General features: G+C 36.0%; 1 protein-coding gene across 6 annotated transcripts in view; it reads left to right on the plus strand.

Moving 5' to 3' along the window:
* ZFPM2 (zinc finger protein, FOG family member 2) overlaps positions 1 to 17,746 on the plus strand; it is a 484,683-nt gene that overhangs the window by 413,918 nt on the left and 53,019 nt on the right. Inside the window, exon 1 of one of the 6 annotated variants that reach the window (XM_063642914.1) lies at positions 3,397 to 3,414. The exons of the other annotated variants lie outside the window; for them this stretch is intronic. The gene's annotated coding sequence lies outside the window, so the exon portion shown is untranslated. Of the gene's footprint in view, positions 1 to 3,396; positions 3,415 to 17,746 lie in introns of those variants that run through there. 6 annotated transcript variants of the gene reach the window in all.

Below are 17,746 nucleotides of genomic sequence, written 5' to 3' on the forward strand. Positions count from 1 at the left end.
TTTATAAGTAGTTTTACGTATCTTTTTATAAGCAAAGAATACTATAAATGAACACTTCTCTAAATGTTTACCAGGAAATTCCAAAATACTCACAGAAATACCAAGTGTGCTGTTTCTCTTATAGATAAAATTGAGATGTATGAAATGTATGTTGTAATGCTGTCTGCAGAGAAATACTCAGATGACAGTGAAGTATCCACGAGATGGTTAATTCCTCCATTTTGTCGGCTGCATTAAAGCTGTGATTCACAACTACCTAGACTTTACAGTCTGTACTGGCTTAAAAGTAGATGGATACAGGGTGGCTTATTTGACTCCTATACTGTGGTTCTAAATATTTGATAAATCAGAAACTGTAAACTTATGAGAGATTGCTTAACACCATCAGCATTTCTACTCAGCAAAGCATGTTGAGCCTCCTTCTATTTCAATTTTGAGAATTGTTTTACTGTCATCACTCTGGAGTTGAAGTCTGCAAGGTACCTCTTTTATAGTCCTTTTTTTGTGTTCCTGTAAACATTTTATTACATATTCAAAAACTAGGTCTTAGAATGCCCCTTTCCCATGAGGCTTCTAATTTTTGCACTTATAATATCTATATATACATATATGTGGAATATATCTGTGATTTCCAGTTTCACTTACTGCAATTTTAACCATTAAGGCATATTACAAATTTACATGTACTTCTTTATAAATATATATTTGATTGGTGCAAAAGTTATTGCAGTTTTGCATTCGTTTTAATGGCAAAAACCAGAATTCCCTTTTCACCAACCTAATATATATATATATATATATATATATAAAATGTATCTACATCTATAATATAGATATAGATAGATCTATATAGATAAATAGATATCCCTTCAAGATTTGTTATCTGTTGCTGCTGTAACAAAGAATAGAAAATGTGTGATTTGTTAGCATTATTTATTGAAAATATTAATATGTGCCCTTTATGAAAGAAATGATACAGTTGCTTTTAAGGACCTAATTCTCCAGAGGGTTCAAAAAAATTGTGGATACATTGTATTATACAATTGATTTTTTAAGATTGGTGAAATTGTCTTTTAAATTTTTTGAAAGGTGTGTGAAACAGATTTACTCTGTTTATAAAAACAACTCAGTTTTTATGATTTTATTTTAATAGCTACTGCTTCCCCAACATGAAAACAATTTTTAAAGCCCCAGTATGAAAACAATGTTTAGAAAAGATCATGAGATTTCCTGTGTATATAAAATATTGTGATTTTAAAATAAACAGACCATATTATAGGAAGAGGTTTTTTGAATAGACATGATCAAGGTTTCAGAATAATTTGCATGATCAAGAGCTACATTTTTAAATGCTGCTGTTATAATTTTTTCATCAATATATACTTTGAGTCATTTTTCGGTCATCCAAACTTCATTATGGGTGGAAGTGTGAATTTTAAGCTGTGTTGACAGGAAAGCAGCATTTTTGCTGTATTGTATATTACTTGATTCCAAATTGTATTTTCTCAGATATGTGTACTCAGTAGGTGAAACAGCAATGTGTAGCAAGCTGTATTAAGCATAGTCAAGAGGATCTTCAGGGAAAGCAAGCTAGCACCTCTAGCTCCTTTTCAAAAATTTAACTCGGCTATAAACCCCTGGAAAGATGATTACTCCATGGGAAATTTTGCTTGTGAACAAAAGTAATGAGTTTCTTTATAAACTGTTAAAGATATGTCACTTGATTTACCTTTTTATTGTGATAGTAAGTATTAATGTTTAAACATGTGCTTATTTGTAAGCGTTGAGATTTTTTTTCTCTAATCTAGTAAAATTTGTAACATGCCATGATGGTTAAAATTGTGGTGAGCTAAAGTAGAAATCAAGCCACATTGCAGATGCCAAGATATCTATGAGTTGAAGTGGGACCTCATGAGGGTAGAGACAATCAAAGAAACATGAGCCGGAATAAAAGATACTTCTGCAAATTTCTAGTATACCCTTGCTGTTTAGACATTTAGAAATAATTTGCCAATTTAATATTCATCTTAGTATAAATGGCTTTGACCTTGAGCCTCATAGCTTTAATTTACTATATCAACTCCAGTCCCAATGAATTTTGCATTCATAAGGAGCCAGTGTGGCATCCTTTGAGAAGTAAGCAGATAAAAATAAAGACTTTTTTTTCCAATACTTAGAACATAGGGCAAGCAGTTGGCATTAAATAATTTCTTTCATTTCCTCTACAGTAGGGAATAAAATGCCAAGCATATTGATAATTGTTCTGACAAATCCACCGAGTCATATTATCACTACTGCACAGAGACCCTAGAAGCAGAGTAAGAAATGAATAAACACTTGAGGATTTATTGATGCTTGGGTTATTTGTTGAGTTTGCCAATGATTGGCTACACATGGAAGAACATTTCACAAGAACATTTTGTAATTTATTAGACAACTTTTTCACTAACTGACTATTTGATTTTGGCTTCTATACACCAAGACTGTTTCCTCTACTAATGTAATGCAAGTACTTACAGACATTTCTCCTATAAGTTATATCTCTAATATTTTAATTAACACCAGATAAAATATCAGTTTCTCTTCATATTGAAAAATAAACTATTGTAGCCACTGATATTTCATCAATTCATTAATAGTTCACAGTCATTAATTATTTTAAAGATTTTTTTCCACACAAAATTCTTAATTCATTCAGCTACAATGTGTGCATATGCACACATGATTTTGCATATAATTTTAAGGTGCTCATGGACCTCTGGAAGTCCATCTGTGGCTTTCTTTAGATTTCCACCATGTCAGACTTGGAGAACAAGGGAGTTTGTATGCATGATCATCTTAATCAAATTTGAGAAGATTTCCTCTCAAATTATTCATGTATTTCATGAAAAGAAGATGGCATCTATATAACTATTATTCTTGATTGTCAAGTGATCCTTTATTGAAATATTTTCCTTGGTATGTACTAGCTGAGCACTCCTCCACACCACTGTCAATGTCATCGGTGATAGCGTGAGGGTGGCACCGTCAGCATTGCAGCCCACAGACTGGGCAGTCCTCAGGATCTCTTTAATGGTTTCAGAGAGTTCTGTGGCTAATGACGGTTGCAGCATCTGTCAGGCAATGTTGACAATCTCATTGAAAGTGCTATTTTCACTACGCTTAATGTTTTTCTGCTTTTTTTTTTCTTTGTCTGGGTGATTCCTTGAGGACTTTGATGATCAGGGCGGAGGCAAAAGCTATCACCTCTATCTGTGCCGACCTGATTGTCACTTTCATAACAATTCTTAGAGCTCTTCAATCACCAGTTGCCTTGGAAATCTCATCACCAACCTTTTCTGGAGGCAGACCCAGGGGACCAATCTTGGGGGTGAGAGCAGACATGGGACGTAATTCCTCATCTGTGTGCTTCAGGTATATAATTTTGATTTTGTTGGGATTCACCTTGAGCAGCATGGTGGAGGCAGTTACTGTCAAATAAACTTGAATGTGGGACCACTGGATAAACTTGTACCTTGTTATTCTATGAGTGGCAAGCCCGCCACATAACTTTTCAATGTTAATTTTTTCTTCTAGTGGGTGCTGTCTTATAATGGGAGCAAAATACAATAGTATTTTTTTGTATATATAAATTTTGCTATGTTCCAGAATATAACCAAGAACCTAAAAAGATGAGGCAAAAAAAGCAGCTAAATTTTTTTGATAGTTTTTTTTTTTACTTTTACTTTAAGTTCAGGGGTACATGTGCAGGTTTGTTGTATAACTAAACTTGTGTCATGGGGGTTCGTTATACAGATTATTTCATCACCCAGATATTAGCCTCATATTCATTAATTATTTTTCCTGATGCTTTCTCTCCTCCCACCCTCAATCCTCTTATAGACCTAAGTGTGTGTTGTTCCCCACTATGCATCCATTTATTCTCATCATTTCGCTCCTACTTACAAGTGAGAGCATGAGGTGTTTGGTTTTCTGTTCCTGTGTTAGTTTGCTAAGGATAGTGGTCTCTATTTCCTCCCATGTTCCTGCAAAGAACATGATCTCATTCTTGTTTATGGTTGCATAGTATTCTGTGGTGTCTATGTACCACGTTTTCTTTATCCAGTCTATCACTGATAGACATTTAGGTTGATTCCATGGCTTCAATATTGTGAATAGTGCTGCAGTGAATATTTGCAGGCATGTGTCTTTATGATGAAACAATTTATATTCTTTTGGGTATATACCTAGTAATAGGATTGCTGAGTCAAATGATATTTCTGTTTTTAGGTCTTGGAAAAATCATCACACTGTTTTCTGCAATGGTTGAACTAATTTACACTTCCACCAACAGTGTATAGCATTCCTTTTCTCTACAACCTCACCAACATTTGTTATTTTTTGACTTTCTCATAATAGCCATCCTGACTGGTGTGAGATGGTATTTCATTGTGGTTTTGATTTGCAATTCTCTAATGACCAGTGATGTCAAGCTTTTTTTTCATATGAAAAAGCAGCGAAATTTAAATGTAGGTATACATTTCAATCAATGCAAATATAGATTTTGATTTAAATAAAAAGTAAACTAGATACCAAAAAAGGTCATGTATTTTAGTCTAATGCCTTACTATTAGAAGAATCCCTTAGGTCTTCATTCAGAACTCATGTATTTTTTCTTAATTTAGGCACAATCTATACAGACTGATTAGTTGGGTTCCCAACTCACACTGGATTAGAATATGAAGTGTTTGTTGGCAGCAGGCACACTGACAACAGAGGGAAGTAAGCAAAAAGAAATAAATAAGTGCCACATCCTTAGGGAGTAGAGTGACTACCTCAGTAACCCTTGCGATTACATGTACTTCTGTAAACAACTGCATGTTTTAAATGACTCTCTGTTCTCTGACCTTAGTTTAATTAAAGAAAAAAGGAAATACTTTATATTTTAGCAAAAGTCCCATTAAAGAATGGTCAAGTAACAACTTTCGGCCTTTAGCATGGTAACGGATACAGATCAAAGAGCTCAGTCACAGATTATAACAAGTAAATTAAGTGTAGTTGTAATCTGTTTCCCCAAATTGTTGGATGCAAACTGTACATGTCTGAGTGAGTACTTGGATGATATGACTACGTTAGATTTTTTCTGCTACTCCTAATGTTCAGTAATTTACCTAGATTGTTTCCATCTACTGAAATTCTATTTATGAATATTCATTTTTATAGGGAGGAATACACAAGCATATGGAGAATGCGTTCTTGGCTGCAGAACCAGAATTCCCTGTAATTTGTTTCATAGGAATATTCAGTTTGGATAAATTTTTGCTTTTTTTTTTATTTTGTCATGAGAGAATGGTTTCAGCTGCCTTGCTTGTTGATTCCTTTGATCGCTCCTATATATTAAAGGCACTTCGCAGCTATAGGTTTTTTTTGTTTGTTTTTTTTTCCAAGACTTCTGGGAAGATTCACTTTTAACAGCTTCTTTCAAGTCATCTTCGGAGTATTTCAAAAATGGTAGGGTAGAGGTTGGTGAACAAAAAGTAGACAAATGAAAGAAAAGTACTGCCCATACAAACAATAGATGTCATGCTTTCAGGGCTATTTTGGGAAAGGTTGAATTTTTGTGTTTCTCTCCACAATTTTACTTCCTTAAAACCCTCCTTTTCTTTACCCTGTATCCTTACCTAACCTCAGAAATTACTTAAAAATGCTCCTTAACACTGTGACAGTTGGGCTAATGGACTTAGGACAAAATAATTGATCCTGAAGACAAGGAAATCTACCCAAGTCCTATCTTTATGTTCTTAATTTCATTACAGGCTTCTCAGACAGTCAAAACCGGGTTCAGAAATAGCAACTATTACACAGCACTTAAACCCATGTCCCTCCTACAGGTCTGTTCTATCAGAAATAAAATATTTCACAAACATACTTTTATAATTCTCTTCCTTCTCTCCTACAGAGGTTAAAACATAAAAGAAGAGAAGAACAAAAATAATTGGTCAATATAAATATGAGAGTTATTTGTTAATGTTGACATAGTACTGTTTATTCTACTGCAATGTGAAGAATAAAGTGATAAAAAGATGATGGTAAATTATTTCTATAGCATAGAAACACATCATAAAACAAAATAGTGTAAAAATAGCAAAATTAACTTTAATTATAGCTGTGCAATTTTGTATTTCTAAAATATCAGAGAACTCCAGCATACGAACATGTATGTGTGTGTATGCATATATATATAATATATATATACATGCATTTTATATATATATATAAAATTATATTAGAGTCATGGAAAATAGAAAACAATTTCTTACAGACCATGAGAAATACAGTAAAAATTAACACATTGCCCTACCTCATTTATTTATTTAATAAATAGTTAGAAGATTCTTACTATGTTTTAGGTGTTACCCTAGGAAACAAGTATAGCAGTGAACCTGCTTCCCATAGGCGTTTATATTCAATAGGGAAAAGAAGATGATAAACAAATAAATGCATAAAATGTATAATTTGCTAAGCGATAAAATATGTTATGGAGAAAAAGAAAACTAAAACAGAGAAGAGGTTTGCAATTTCAGATAAGGTGGTGAAGGAAGACCTTACTTGAGAAAGAAACATTTGAGAAATTCTAAAGGGAGATAAAGGAATGAACCATGCAGCTGTCTTAAGCAAGAATGTCCCAAAGAGAGGCAGCCGTGTGTTGGTGTAATATCAGGGCAGCCCTCAGTGGCTGGGCAGAATAAAGAAGGAGGACAGTGTAGCATATGATGCCAGAGGACAGAGCAGAGAAAATTGAAGAGCAGTCAGTGAAGGTAGAAGGAACACCAGAGAAGTGTGCAGAGGAGCCAAGGGAAGAAAGTGTTCCAAGAAGATACTATGCCAAATTTTGCTGATATTCAAGTAAGACAAGGTCCAAAATGACCCTTGGATTTAGCAGCGTCTTTGATGACACTGATAAGATCAATTTCCATGTAGTTGTGAAACTGAGCGCCTATTAGGAAGTCTGATTGGTGATACCAAGCAGAAAGTTTTTCAATGAGTTTTGCTTTTAATGGTAGCAGATAAATGAGAGCTGGGAGGTTTTTATTTTGCTGTTGTTTAAGATCAAGAAATTATAGTATATTGCCGTGCTGTTGGAGATGACCCAGTTGAGGCTGAAACACTGATATTTGCAGGAAAGAGGTAGAGCATCTAACACCCAGGTGAGCGGAGCAAAGTTGGCACATCCGTGGTCATAGATGTCAGGGCAGAGTAGATGGACACAGGCGCATGTGTTTGTGTTGATGTCGAAGTGGAAACTAAGTTCTCTTTTGATTGCTGCAATTTTCTTCGTGGATAAGGAAGCATAGTTGACAGAGAATGGATAGGGAATTGGTGTTGGAGTTGGAGAGGGAGATGTGTGATTGCTGGAAAACAATACTGAACCATTTACTGTTATTGGTCATGAATGTAAAATGAGATAGGATTGCTTTGTGTTTTCCTTCAGCTAGTGCACTGCTAGTTGTAAATACACGAAGTTGGAATGAACAAGGTTCAGGTTTTGCCAGACTAGTAAAATGAAGGAAGAAGGGATGAGGGAATTGAGAATATTTTCAAGGAAGGGCTTATGATGAGGGACACAGTGTTGAAGCTGGATAAACAGGAAAGTAGGGATATGAGGAAGTGAAGGACAATGGATAAAAGGTGACAATATTGGATTTGAGGTCCTAGTGAAGTTAAAGAATGTTGGAAACTGGGTGTGGTGGCTCATACCAATAATCCCAGCACTTTGGGAGCCCAAGGCAGGATTTTATGGAGGCCAAGGCAAGATGGAATGGATGGAGGCCGAGGAGGATCCACTTGAAGTCAAGGGTTCAAAACCAGCCTGGGCAAAATAGTGAGACTCTCCACAAAACAAAAAATTTAAAAAGTTGTGCATGGTGGCACATGCTTATGGTCCCAACTACTTGGGAGGCTGAGGTGGGAAGATCACTTGAGCCCAGTAGTTCAAGGCTGCACTGAACTATGATCATACCATTGCACTCCAGCTTAGGCAACAGAGTGAGATCCTGTCTCTTAAAAAAAAAAAAAAAAAAAAAAAAAAAAAAAAAAAAAAAAAAAAAAAAACTGTGTTGGAGTAAAAGTTCTAGAAAGAGTGAATTAGAATAATAGGAGGTATAGTTTGAGAATGGGATGGTGAGATGTGAAATTAGATAACAGAGGGTCGTGATTCCCAGCAATAAAAAGGCCTAGAGAGTGAGTGGTTGTAGATAGGGTAGAAAGCAAGTTCCTTGGCTGAGAAGAGGTCAAGGAACTGGGAGTTCAAATGATCATCCAAGGCTGGGTATGGTGGCTCACACCTGTAATCCCAGCACTTTGGGAGGCTGAGTTGGGCGAATCACCTAAGGTTAGGAGTTTAAGACCAGCCTGACCAACATGGTGAAATCCTGTCTCTACTAAAAATACAAAAATTAGCCAGGTGTGGTGGCAGGTTGCCTGTGATCCCAGCCACTCTGGAGGCTGAGGCAGGAGAATTGCTTGAGGCAGAAGTTGCAGTGAGCCAAGATTGTGCCATTGCACTCCAGCCTAGGCAACAAGAGCGAAACTCCATCTCAAACAAACAAACGATCATCCATATGGGTGTGATGAATTTTGAAATCACCAAGAATTAAATCAGGAGCAAATTGGGAGACAATCCAGGAGCTAAGGTTTCAAGAGATGATGACAAATGATCTAGAAGTCTTGAAATGACCATCACAAGCAGTGATAGTATGGTAATATGATATTCAAACAGATTTTTAGAGTAGGGGAAAGAAAATACTCTGCAATGAGGAGTAAGGAAAACGTTTACCCTTTCAGGTCAAGTCATGTACAGTTCATAATAGTAAAGTCAGCATCTATTCTTGAGGGTAACAGCTAGTGGGGCAAAGGGAATGGGCATAGAGGAAGGTGAAGATATTTTGCTGGTAAGTCCCTTTGAGTGTTAGTGGAAGGGTTTGGGGCAACAGGTGGAGAATGGGAGAGAGAATTTCAGTCACACCTGTATGAGGATCAGACCATGGGGGTGAGGGCCATGGGAATCCTGGACTCCTAGGAATGACTGAATTTTTTAAAAAAAGAGAGATAAGGCCGGGCGCGGTGGCTCACGCCTGTAATCCCAGCACTTTGGGAGGCCGAGGCGGGCGGATCACAAGGTCAGGAGATCAAGACCATCCTGGCTAACACAGTGAAACCCCATCTCTACTAAAAATACAAAAAATTAGCCGGGCGTGGTGGTGGGCGCCTGTAGTCCCAGCTACTCGGGAGGCTGAGGCAGGAGAATGGCATGAACCCGGGAGGCGGAGCTTGCAGTGAGCCGAGATTGCACCACTGCACTCCAGCCTGGGCGACAGAGCGAGACTCTGTCTCAAAAAAAAAAAAAAAAAAGAGAGAGAGAGAGAGATAAAACTCATAATAAGATTAGTTCTGATGTCTCAGAACTTGGAGAATGGATGTGAGGCTATGCATGTTGGGAAAGAATAGTGTGGGCTCACCAGGTATGTGCAGGGGTGCAGGGTCCTGATCTCTTCACTCCTCTATGGATAATGTGGAAGCTGGCGGGGGTGTCGGAGCATGGCAGGGAGTCTCACATGAAGCACCCAGATCTCTAAGACTGTCTTGACTCTCTTTGCCAAACAGTGAACTACTCCTTAATGAACCAGTCATCCAGGCCCTTTGTGCCTATCATTCTTCAGTTCTGGTGCTTTGTATACCAAGTCTTTTTTGGAGAGGGGCTCACAACAAATGCTCTTCCTTTAAGTTAGTTTTCCTTCTGCCGTAAAGTGAGAATGAACACATCATAATGCTGTCCTTCAAGGATGTATATTTAATGCATGCAATCTACAAGAACGCACTTTCTTCAATCAGCCTAAGTGTCACATGTTCATAGATTTCTCTTATCACTCTTTATTTAGTTCAGATTGTATTTTTCTGCAGGGTAGCTATGAAAAATAATAATAAATACTTGAATTATTATTTGAAAGTGCTTGTGTACTTTTGTACTCTTCAACCTGTGTGATCATTTTTAAGTCAAATTAAGTAAACCTTAAATCTTAAAAACATCATAAATATGCATGTTGTAGACATGAAACCGTGAAAATGATATCCTAATAACTGTGTTATTTTCTTTTCCAACATGGCTAAAGAGCTTGGATTGGGTCCGTGGAGGAACTCTGTCTTCCTCTCTCTCGACTCTTTATCATTCTTTTTATAGCTCTCTGTGGAAGTTTATACTCTTAAACAGTAAAACCATGGTGCACAAAATATGTGTGAGCACTTTCACTGATATTAGTTAAGCAGCACTCCTTCCCAGTCTATCATGTTCCCAGGATTAGGAACCCTGGTCTCACCTTTACCTTTGGATAACCAGCACATCTCTTGCTTGTTATCACATATGCATTGAGCCCATTGGTGTTGTACTGACTAGATGCTGAGGAAGTCATGGGGATCCAGAATAGAATTAAATCCCTGTTGACATCTAGGTTACAGTTTAGTGAGAAAGGCAGATACTAATGACTGTATAATCAAACTGATAAAGGTCCACCATAGGAAAAACAGTTTTTTTAAATGGTATATAACTGGGGAAACACATCCAAACTAGGTGTGAGTTTCTTTGTGTGTATGTATATTAGAAGAGGATAAAGAAAGCTTCCTTGAAGGAGTGATGCCTGCATCAGCTCTGTTTGAAGGATAAACTTAGATAAGCGTAGGGTGAAGTTTTCTAGCCAGAAGAAACAGCATGTGCAAAAGGCCTGTGTCAAGTAGTGCATGGCACATTTGAAAAGTTTAGAGGAGGCCAGTTTGGCTAGAATAAGGACAGGAAAATGATTTGGAGGCAGCCTGAGCTGTGTCACTATACATACACAATGGTATCCCTGTGATCTCACAACTTCATGTAGGGATTGTTTGCTTCTCTTCTGTGGCAATTCTTGACAAAGTAAATCCCAATTCTCTCAAAGATTTTGCAGGAGCAGTAAGGGTTATAGAAATGCTATATCTTCTGCATTCATGGAATATTATGCACATCACAAGCTCTAGCTCTTCTTCTCGTATCCAACTTGAATGTCACATTTTACCCCATCTCAGCTCTGTAGCTTTTAATGTGTCTTTATACCTGATAACCCTATGCAAACTGTATTACAGTATTGGCTATCTATAGTGTCCTTCCATACGGAAGCTATATTGTATCATCATCTAACCAGTACCTCACAGAATTACTGCCTGATAGTAAATTAGGTCAGTTTAGCACTTCTCAATAAATGTTTGTTGAATTGAATTGTCTTAAATGTTTCAGTTCTTCAGATAAAGGCATCATATAGAACGTCTTATTAGTACATGTGCATGGAGACTATTCATGCATGTATTTACTGAAGTAAAAGAAATAAACATGTTGTAACTCTACTTAATCAGAGAACACATATAAAATATTTTTGAAAAAAATTAAAGCAAAACACCTTACTAATATTATCTTTAACCTATGTGTTACACATTATAGTAAAACAGTTATCGTGATAACTTCAGAGCTGTGCTTTCAGGATAGGATATGTTTTATTTCCCAGAATTTGTCATTTGTTAGGAATATTTTAGCTTGCTTCAGTTTTGAGAAGTATAATAAGAATAATTTTTGAAAAAAGGCTTAATGTTGTAGAATTATCACCAGCTTTTTCTTTGTTCATCCCAGTTGTGATTTTAATGTCCAGTTACGCACAGGAGGATGGCAGTTCCTTCTACTGAGTTGAATAAATGCCTAAGTAACAGACTTTCTTTCGTTTTGAGACAGGATCTTGCTCTGTCGCCCAGGCTGGAGTGCAGTGGTGCAATCTTGGCTCACTGTAACCTCTGCCTCTGGGGTTCAAGTGATTCTCGTGCCTCAGCCTCCTGAGTAGCTGGAATTACAAGTGGGCACCACCACATCCAGCTAATTTTTGTATTTTTTTTGTTGTTGTTATAGAGACAGGGTTGTTTACCATGTTGCCAAGGCTGGTCTCAAACTCCTGGCCTCAATTGATCTTCCTGCCTCAGCCTCCCAAAGTGCTGGGATTACAGGCGCAAACCACCACTCCTGGCCAACAATGCTTATTTCAAAAAGAAACTTTTGAAGTGTAGGGAATGTGTACTGAAAACATCCTTTCTCCCCTTTGGAGTGTCTGGGTAAATAAGTGGTCTGTGGCTTATTCGAGGAAAGTCTTAGAGCCCCATTACAAAACAAAGCTAAGGAGTATCTAGTGTGTCAAATAGAGACTGTTTGATCCAATCATTAGGACTTTTACAGCTCCTTTTAAAACAACGTTGAGTCATGGTAGAAAGATACGATTCCCAGTGTCTTTATGTAAGGGATATTTGAATAAAATATGCCAATGATAACTGCCATTATTTAAAGATAACTGTCTAAATTTGATTGTTTCAATTGGAAGGTCAAATATTTTCTGGTGGGTATTCCCTGTTGCATAAAACAGCACAGCAATAGCAAATGCTCATTTGAAATATGCTTCTTTTATTAGCATGCAGTTACTAGTTACAAATTTTTGCTTATAAGAAAAGCTATAAATATACGTGACGATAATCTGTATTTTCTTAGCAGATATGTGCAAAAGAAATGTAACTATGGGAGAGTTTTTGTTTTCTTGCATTTTATTGTTCTGTTTTTATAATTTTTTTTTTTTTTTTGGTGAATTTTGATCAGTGGGGACAGGGAATCCTTTCCCAAATCTCTGTTCTTCTGCAATAAACATTCAAATGTAAGTGAAAAACAGTTGCCTCTGTTTCTCTGAGTTAAGGCTGATGCAATTTTTAAGTGGACTATAGGAAACCATGCTTGTTGCGGGTGCCAAATACACCTGAAGACATTCTCAATTCGCCCTTTCATTCCTGGAATAGAACCAAAAGTGCTACGACACAACTACTGGTTTACTAAATGATGTTAATTCAAAACATTTTGTTATTTTCCTCTGAAATATATGGGTGCTTAAATGAACTCAAAGGGTCTGTAACACTGGGGGAAAAAAACTTCAAATAGCAATTAGGTATTTTTTTTTTCTTATTTCAGCATATAAACACAAGGAAATATAATGGTTTTAATAATTAAGGATGCAGACTAATGCACACATTTTGCAATACTAATAAAAACTTCTTGTTATCATCTTTATTTTTAAGAATGAAGAAGGCATTTCCTTAATGCACTTCACTGCTCCCCTTGCCAGCTGTGTTCAGGCTCAGAATTTGATAATAACATTTCCAAATTGTAAAAATAAAAAATAGCATTAAAAATGTAGTTAACTCCAAATTTCCAAGTCAGTTAACTCGAAGGTTAAGTGCTACAGCACTTGACCTTAGAGAGAGTTTGGTCCTCTTTTGTAAGACCTGAGTGTAAAGAATAAAGACAGCATTTTCCTTCCTCTCTTTTTTTTAAAGAAGCCACATGTAATGTTCTCTGAGTTAAGTTTTACCATTCATAATGAATGCAGTCTCACCATTCAAATGCGACCATAAGTACACAGAAGATAAGAATTTAATTAAATGTAGATTAAAACCAAACAGGAAAACACACTAGCTGATAATTTTATCCCATCCTCTGGCCATATTTTTTATACTTCCTTCTTGTTCTTCTTTGGGCTATAGCTTATCAACATGCCGATAGTACCATAACTCATTACATCTGATGGTGCAGCGGAAATGTGCAGGCTCTGTGCTTGGATTTTCAAGGCACTTAAAATGCAAAGCATGTAAATGTCTCTGTTAAATATACTAGTGTGGTAACACTGGTGAAAAGGAAGTGATTCAGAAGAAATCCTTAAACCTCTTACATGATGCATTAGTATTGCATAGTAGCAAATGACATTTTCAAAGTGGAACCAATTCATGCATTCACACATGTGTGGTATGGCTTAATATTTTGTGGTTGAGCTGTTTTAGCAGTTGGCAAGTTGAAGTGACAATCAACTTGCTTAGTTTACTTCAATGTATGTAGAGTTTGGTATATTGGCATTTGTATCTTTTTGTAGGAGAACAATTTTTTTTCCATTGTTGACCATAATGTCTTAACAGAATATTTTTGTGCTTGAACAATGCTTTCATTGACTTTATATAAAATTATATATTATCATTCAACATGAATCTATTGGGATTACGAAGTAGAGACCACACACACCTGTGATAAAAGTTGGAAAGGATAAAAGGCTTTAGTTATTAAGACAGTTTGTATGTTTATTTGTGCTTAATCAGTTTATCTACTTTTTTGCCAATAATTATTTATCATCATTGTAGAATAGGCAAAAAATAGTTTAAAACAATCCTGGTCAAGGTAAAGGAAAGCTCTAGACCAAGCATGTAATTTTAAATCTGAAAGAGAATACATATTGAGGCTGTTAATTAAATATTAGGCTAAGGTTTAGAATGTAAATGTATTCTTCAACGTGCAATATTCATTTCTTAGGCATTAGTAAACCATAAATGAAGCATGTATACATTTGCATTATCTGTGCCTAAAATTAAGTGCCATAAGAAGTATACCATGCTGAGTTTGTTTTGTTTTGTTTTTCCCAGCAGACAAAATATTGAGGGTCATTTGAAGGGTAAATTGGTGATTTGTTTTTGTTTTGTTTTGTCTTTGCAATAGGTTATGTGGCTCACCTCAATGAATAGCGTTTTCCAATTAGAATATCTCTGAAAAAATGATTTGGATTTTTGCTCCTTAATGTAATTTTGAGGTTCTTCCTGGTTTGAAGTACTAAACTGATAGCACCACTTTCTCTGCATTTGTTGTCACGTGATAAATTTGCACTCAAATGGATATAATATGATGCATTGACAAAGCTGCAGATTTTGCCTTTAGGAAAAAAATAAAAAGAATTGACTAAATTTTTAAAGATTTCAAAAATTTCATCAGCTAAGAAAACAGTGTTTAATGGGATGAACGTATATTTTCCTACCATTAAATCACTTGGGAAATTGAAAGTCACAATACAGACATGAACTGAAGTGCCATCACTAGCTACACTGGCTCTATCCATACTGCTGGAGACATTCCTGAGGCATCAACAACATTCTCTATTAACTCATTTTCCTTTAGTTCTGTTTTCCAGTATAAATTATTTTCCATGGTGATATTAATAATGAAGGAGCAAAATAAAATATGGAAGTAAAACTGAAGTGCAAAATGGAGAAACATATTTGGGATTTTAAAAGAATGTGTAAAGGTGGTTTTGTCACTAAAACATTCCAAATATAAAACACATAAAAAGAAAAGTAGTCTGCCTCTATCTGGGTAATGTACAGTAGGTAAAATTACTAGTCTCTAAGGCATTCTATGAAAATGATAGATTTAAAAAAAGACTCCCTTGCATGCCATGAGAGCAGAGAAAGGTTTCTTAAAATAGGAAGTTTAATAAATAGTTTCCCTTTGTCAAACATATATTTGGGGGCAAAAGGACAAAATTGTTTCTGTGAAACCTGCATTACTTTCTCCCCAGGCTCCAAACTCCCTTTGATTCTTTTGCTTTGAGAAGCTGTAGCCCCTTGCATACTTCGCAGGACACTTTCATGGTATATCCTGGTCATGTTCAGCATTTTCTCCCCTCTAGGACTGGGAGCTCTCTTTGAGTGCTGTCCTCTCCCTACAACTTGCCAAATGACTGTTAGGTCACAACAAACAAATATTGTTTTGTTTTTTTTTTTTAAATGGAAGAGAGTAAGATAAAAGAAGAGAGGTCAAAGAAGAGGAGAATGTAGGAAAGGAAGCAAGTAAGAAAGAAAGGAAGGGTGGAAGGGAAAAGGAGGATAAGAAAGAGGAAAAAAGGAAGAGGGTGGAGGAAGGGAGGTAGAAAGGAATTTAGCTATCCAGGAATATGCTATTCTGTTGTCTCTAGTACTTTGTCAGGCTGGAAATACTGCTAGTTACAGAAGAGTTAGGAATTTGAATGTAATGAATATTTTAGGGAGAAAAGTATGGAGGTATGAGTACGCAAGATTTCTCCTGGGCCACAGCAGTGAATGTCAATGACAGCAAACAAAGAACAAAAAAATTGTATTTGATAATCCTTGGTCAAGAGCAAAACTGATAAAAATGAGATTAACATTTATTGAATACCTACTATGTGATGAGACTTTATATGTTACTTTATTGAAATCTTCAAAAACTCCTGCAGACTGAATTACCTACATTTTACAGATTCAGAAACCAAATCTCAGGGAGTTTAAGTAACTTCCCTATCCTCAAAGAACTCATAGATTCCAGAATGGTTGCAAATAGTTATCTGTCCTGGTTACATATCTGTACTTTATAGTTGTTTCTGCAACAAGCCCTGCTGCCTCGAAGGGTGTGGTCTTAGTTAATTGTATGTGTACTTTATCTATGATAAAATTTAAGTTAATTATTTTTTAAAAAATCCTTTACAAACTGCTTCTAAAGGGTTTTTAAAACGTTTTATAATTATTAGGTGAAATCGGGTTCTACGTTTTAAAATTAATGTCATTCAAGGAAAATGAAATTAGATTAGTATAATATCTTTCAGGAAATTTTAAAAATGTGTATTTCTGAGTTATGTGTTAGGAAATTATTTCTGTCTCTCACAATTTTAATTGGGATACTTGAGAGATCAGGGATTTTTCTGCATATACTCTGTATGTCTGTTTTGATGATGAAATTTTGGTTACTACACTTTGAACTGTTTTCTTAAGCCTGAAATGAGCAAGAGTAACACTCATAGTTTTCCTGACTCAGAGGGAAAACATTGGCAGAGCACGACCAATTTTGCCAAGAGGAAAATTGGTGAAATCTACCTTAGGAGCAACGATGACATTTTAAATGTAAATGTAAGAAATCCAGTTTGGCGGAAATACACGAAAAGGATTTTCATAAAGACAGGCTTACCCTGGAACAAAGCTAAAGAGAGCTTTGGTCACCCAGGATATGTTAACACTACCCTTTGTCTGAGGGAGACTGTATTCTCATCAAGACCTGTAATAACTGAATTATCATTTCAGCATGCAGACTTTTAAGTGAATACAAGGTAGATTTTCCAATCAGAGTTGTTAATTTCTCCAAAGTATTCTCTATGTTAGCCAGGTGTAAATAGTAGGGAAATGCGAAGAGGAAAAATATTTTTCTACTGCCAATCACACCATGCAGACTACTTTAAACATTTGTACTAATGCTCAAAAATACAAACCTGATTTATTTCTACCTTTACAAACTGTGTTTTGGTTATGTAGGAAATTCAAAATGGATTGCAAGAGACTGCGTGGCCAGGAAAAAATTAAATATATCTTAAATAATTAAATAAAAATAATGATAACTGATACTGGAAGCTAAACTACGATTAAAATATTTGGATTGATGGGTAGTGATAGTTAGCTCCACAGCAGTGGCAAACTTCAAGTCAGATTATAACGAATGTTTGTTACCGCATTAAACAATAACACATCCTTCCTGGGAAAACTGAAGTGACAGGTGTAGCCATTGATGCTTTAAGCGTATACTCTGACCTCACGACTCACAATCTGCTACAGCCTGTGGAACACATACTGTGGAGTCAGAATTATGCTTAGGGAAAGAAGGGCTAGAAAATGTAGTGGAGGAACTTCATCTCATTTACTGCAAAATATGTTTTTCAATGTCTTATTGAGAAAACATTTTAAAAATAAAATGAAAATGAACATCTCCCTGACTGCTTACTTCCCTTTCTCATTTTCTTAAGCACAAAAGGAGTTTATGAGCGATGGAGGCTATGTTTATGTAGCTTTTAAA

This window comes from Symphalangus syndactylus, chromosome 7 (assembly GCF_028878055.3).
Source record: "Symphalangus syndactylus isolate Jambi chromosome 7, NHGRI_mSymSyn1-v2.1_pri, whole genome shotgun sequence".
In the NCBI taxonomy this organism is placed as follows: domain Eukaryota; kingdom Metazoa; phylum Chordata; class Mammalia; order Primates; family Hylobatidae; genus Symphalangus; species Symphalangus syndactylus.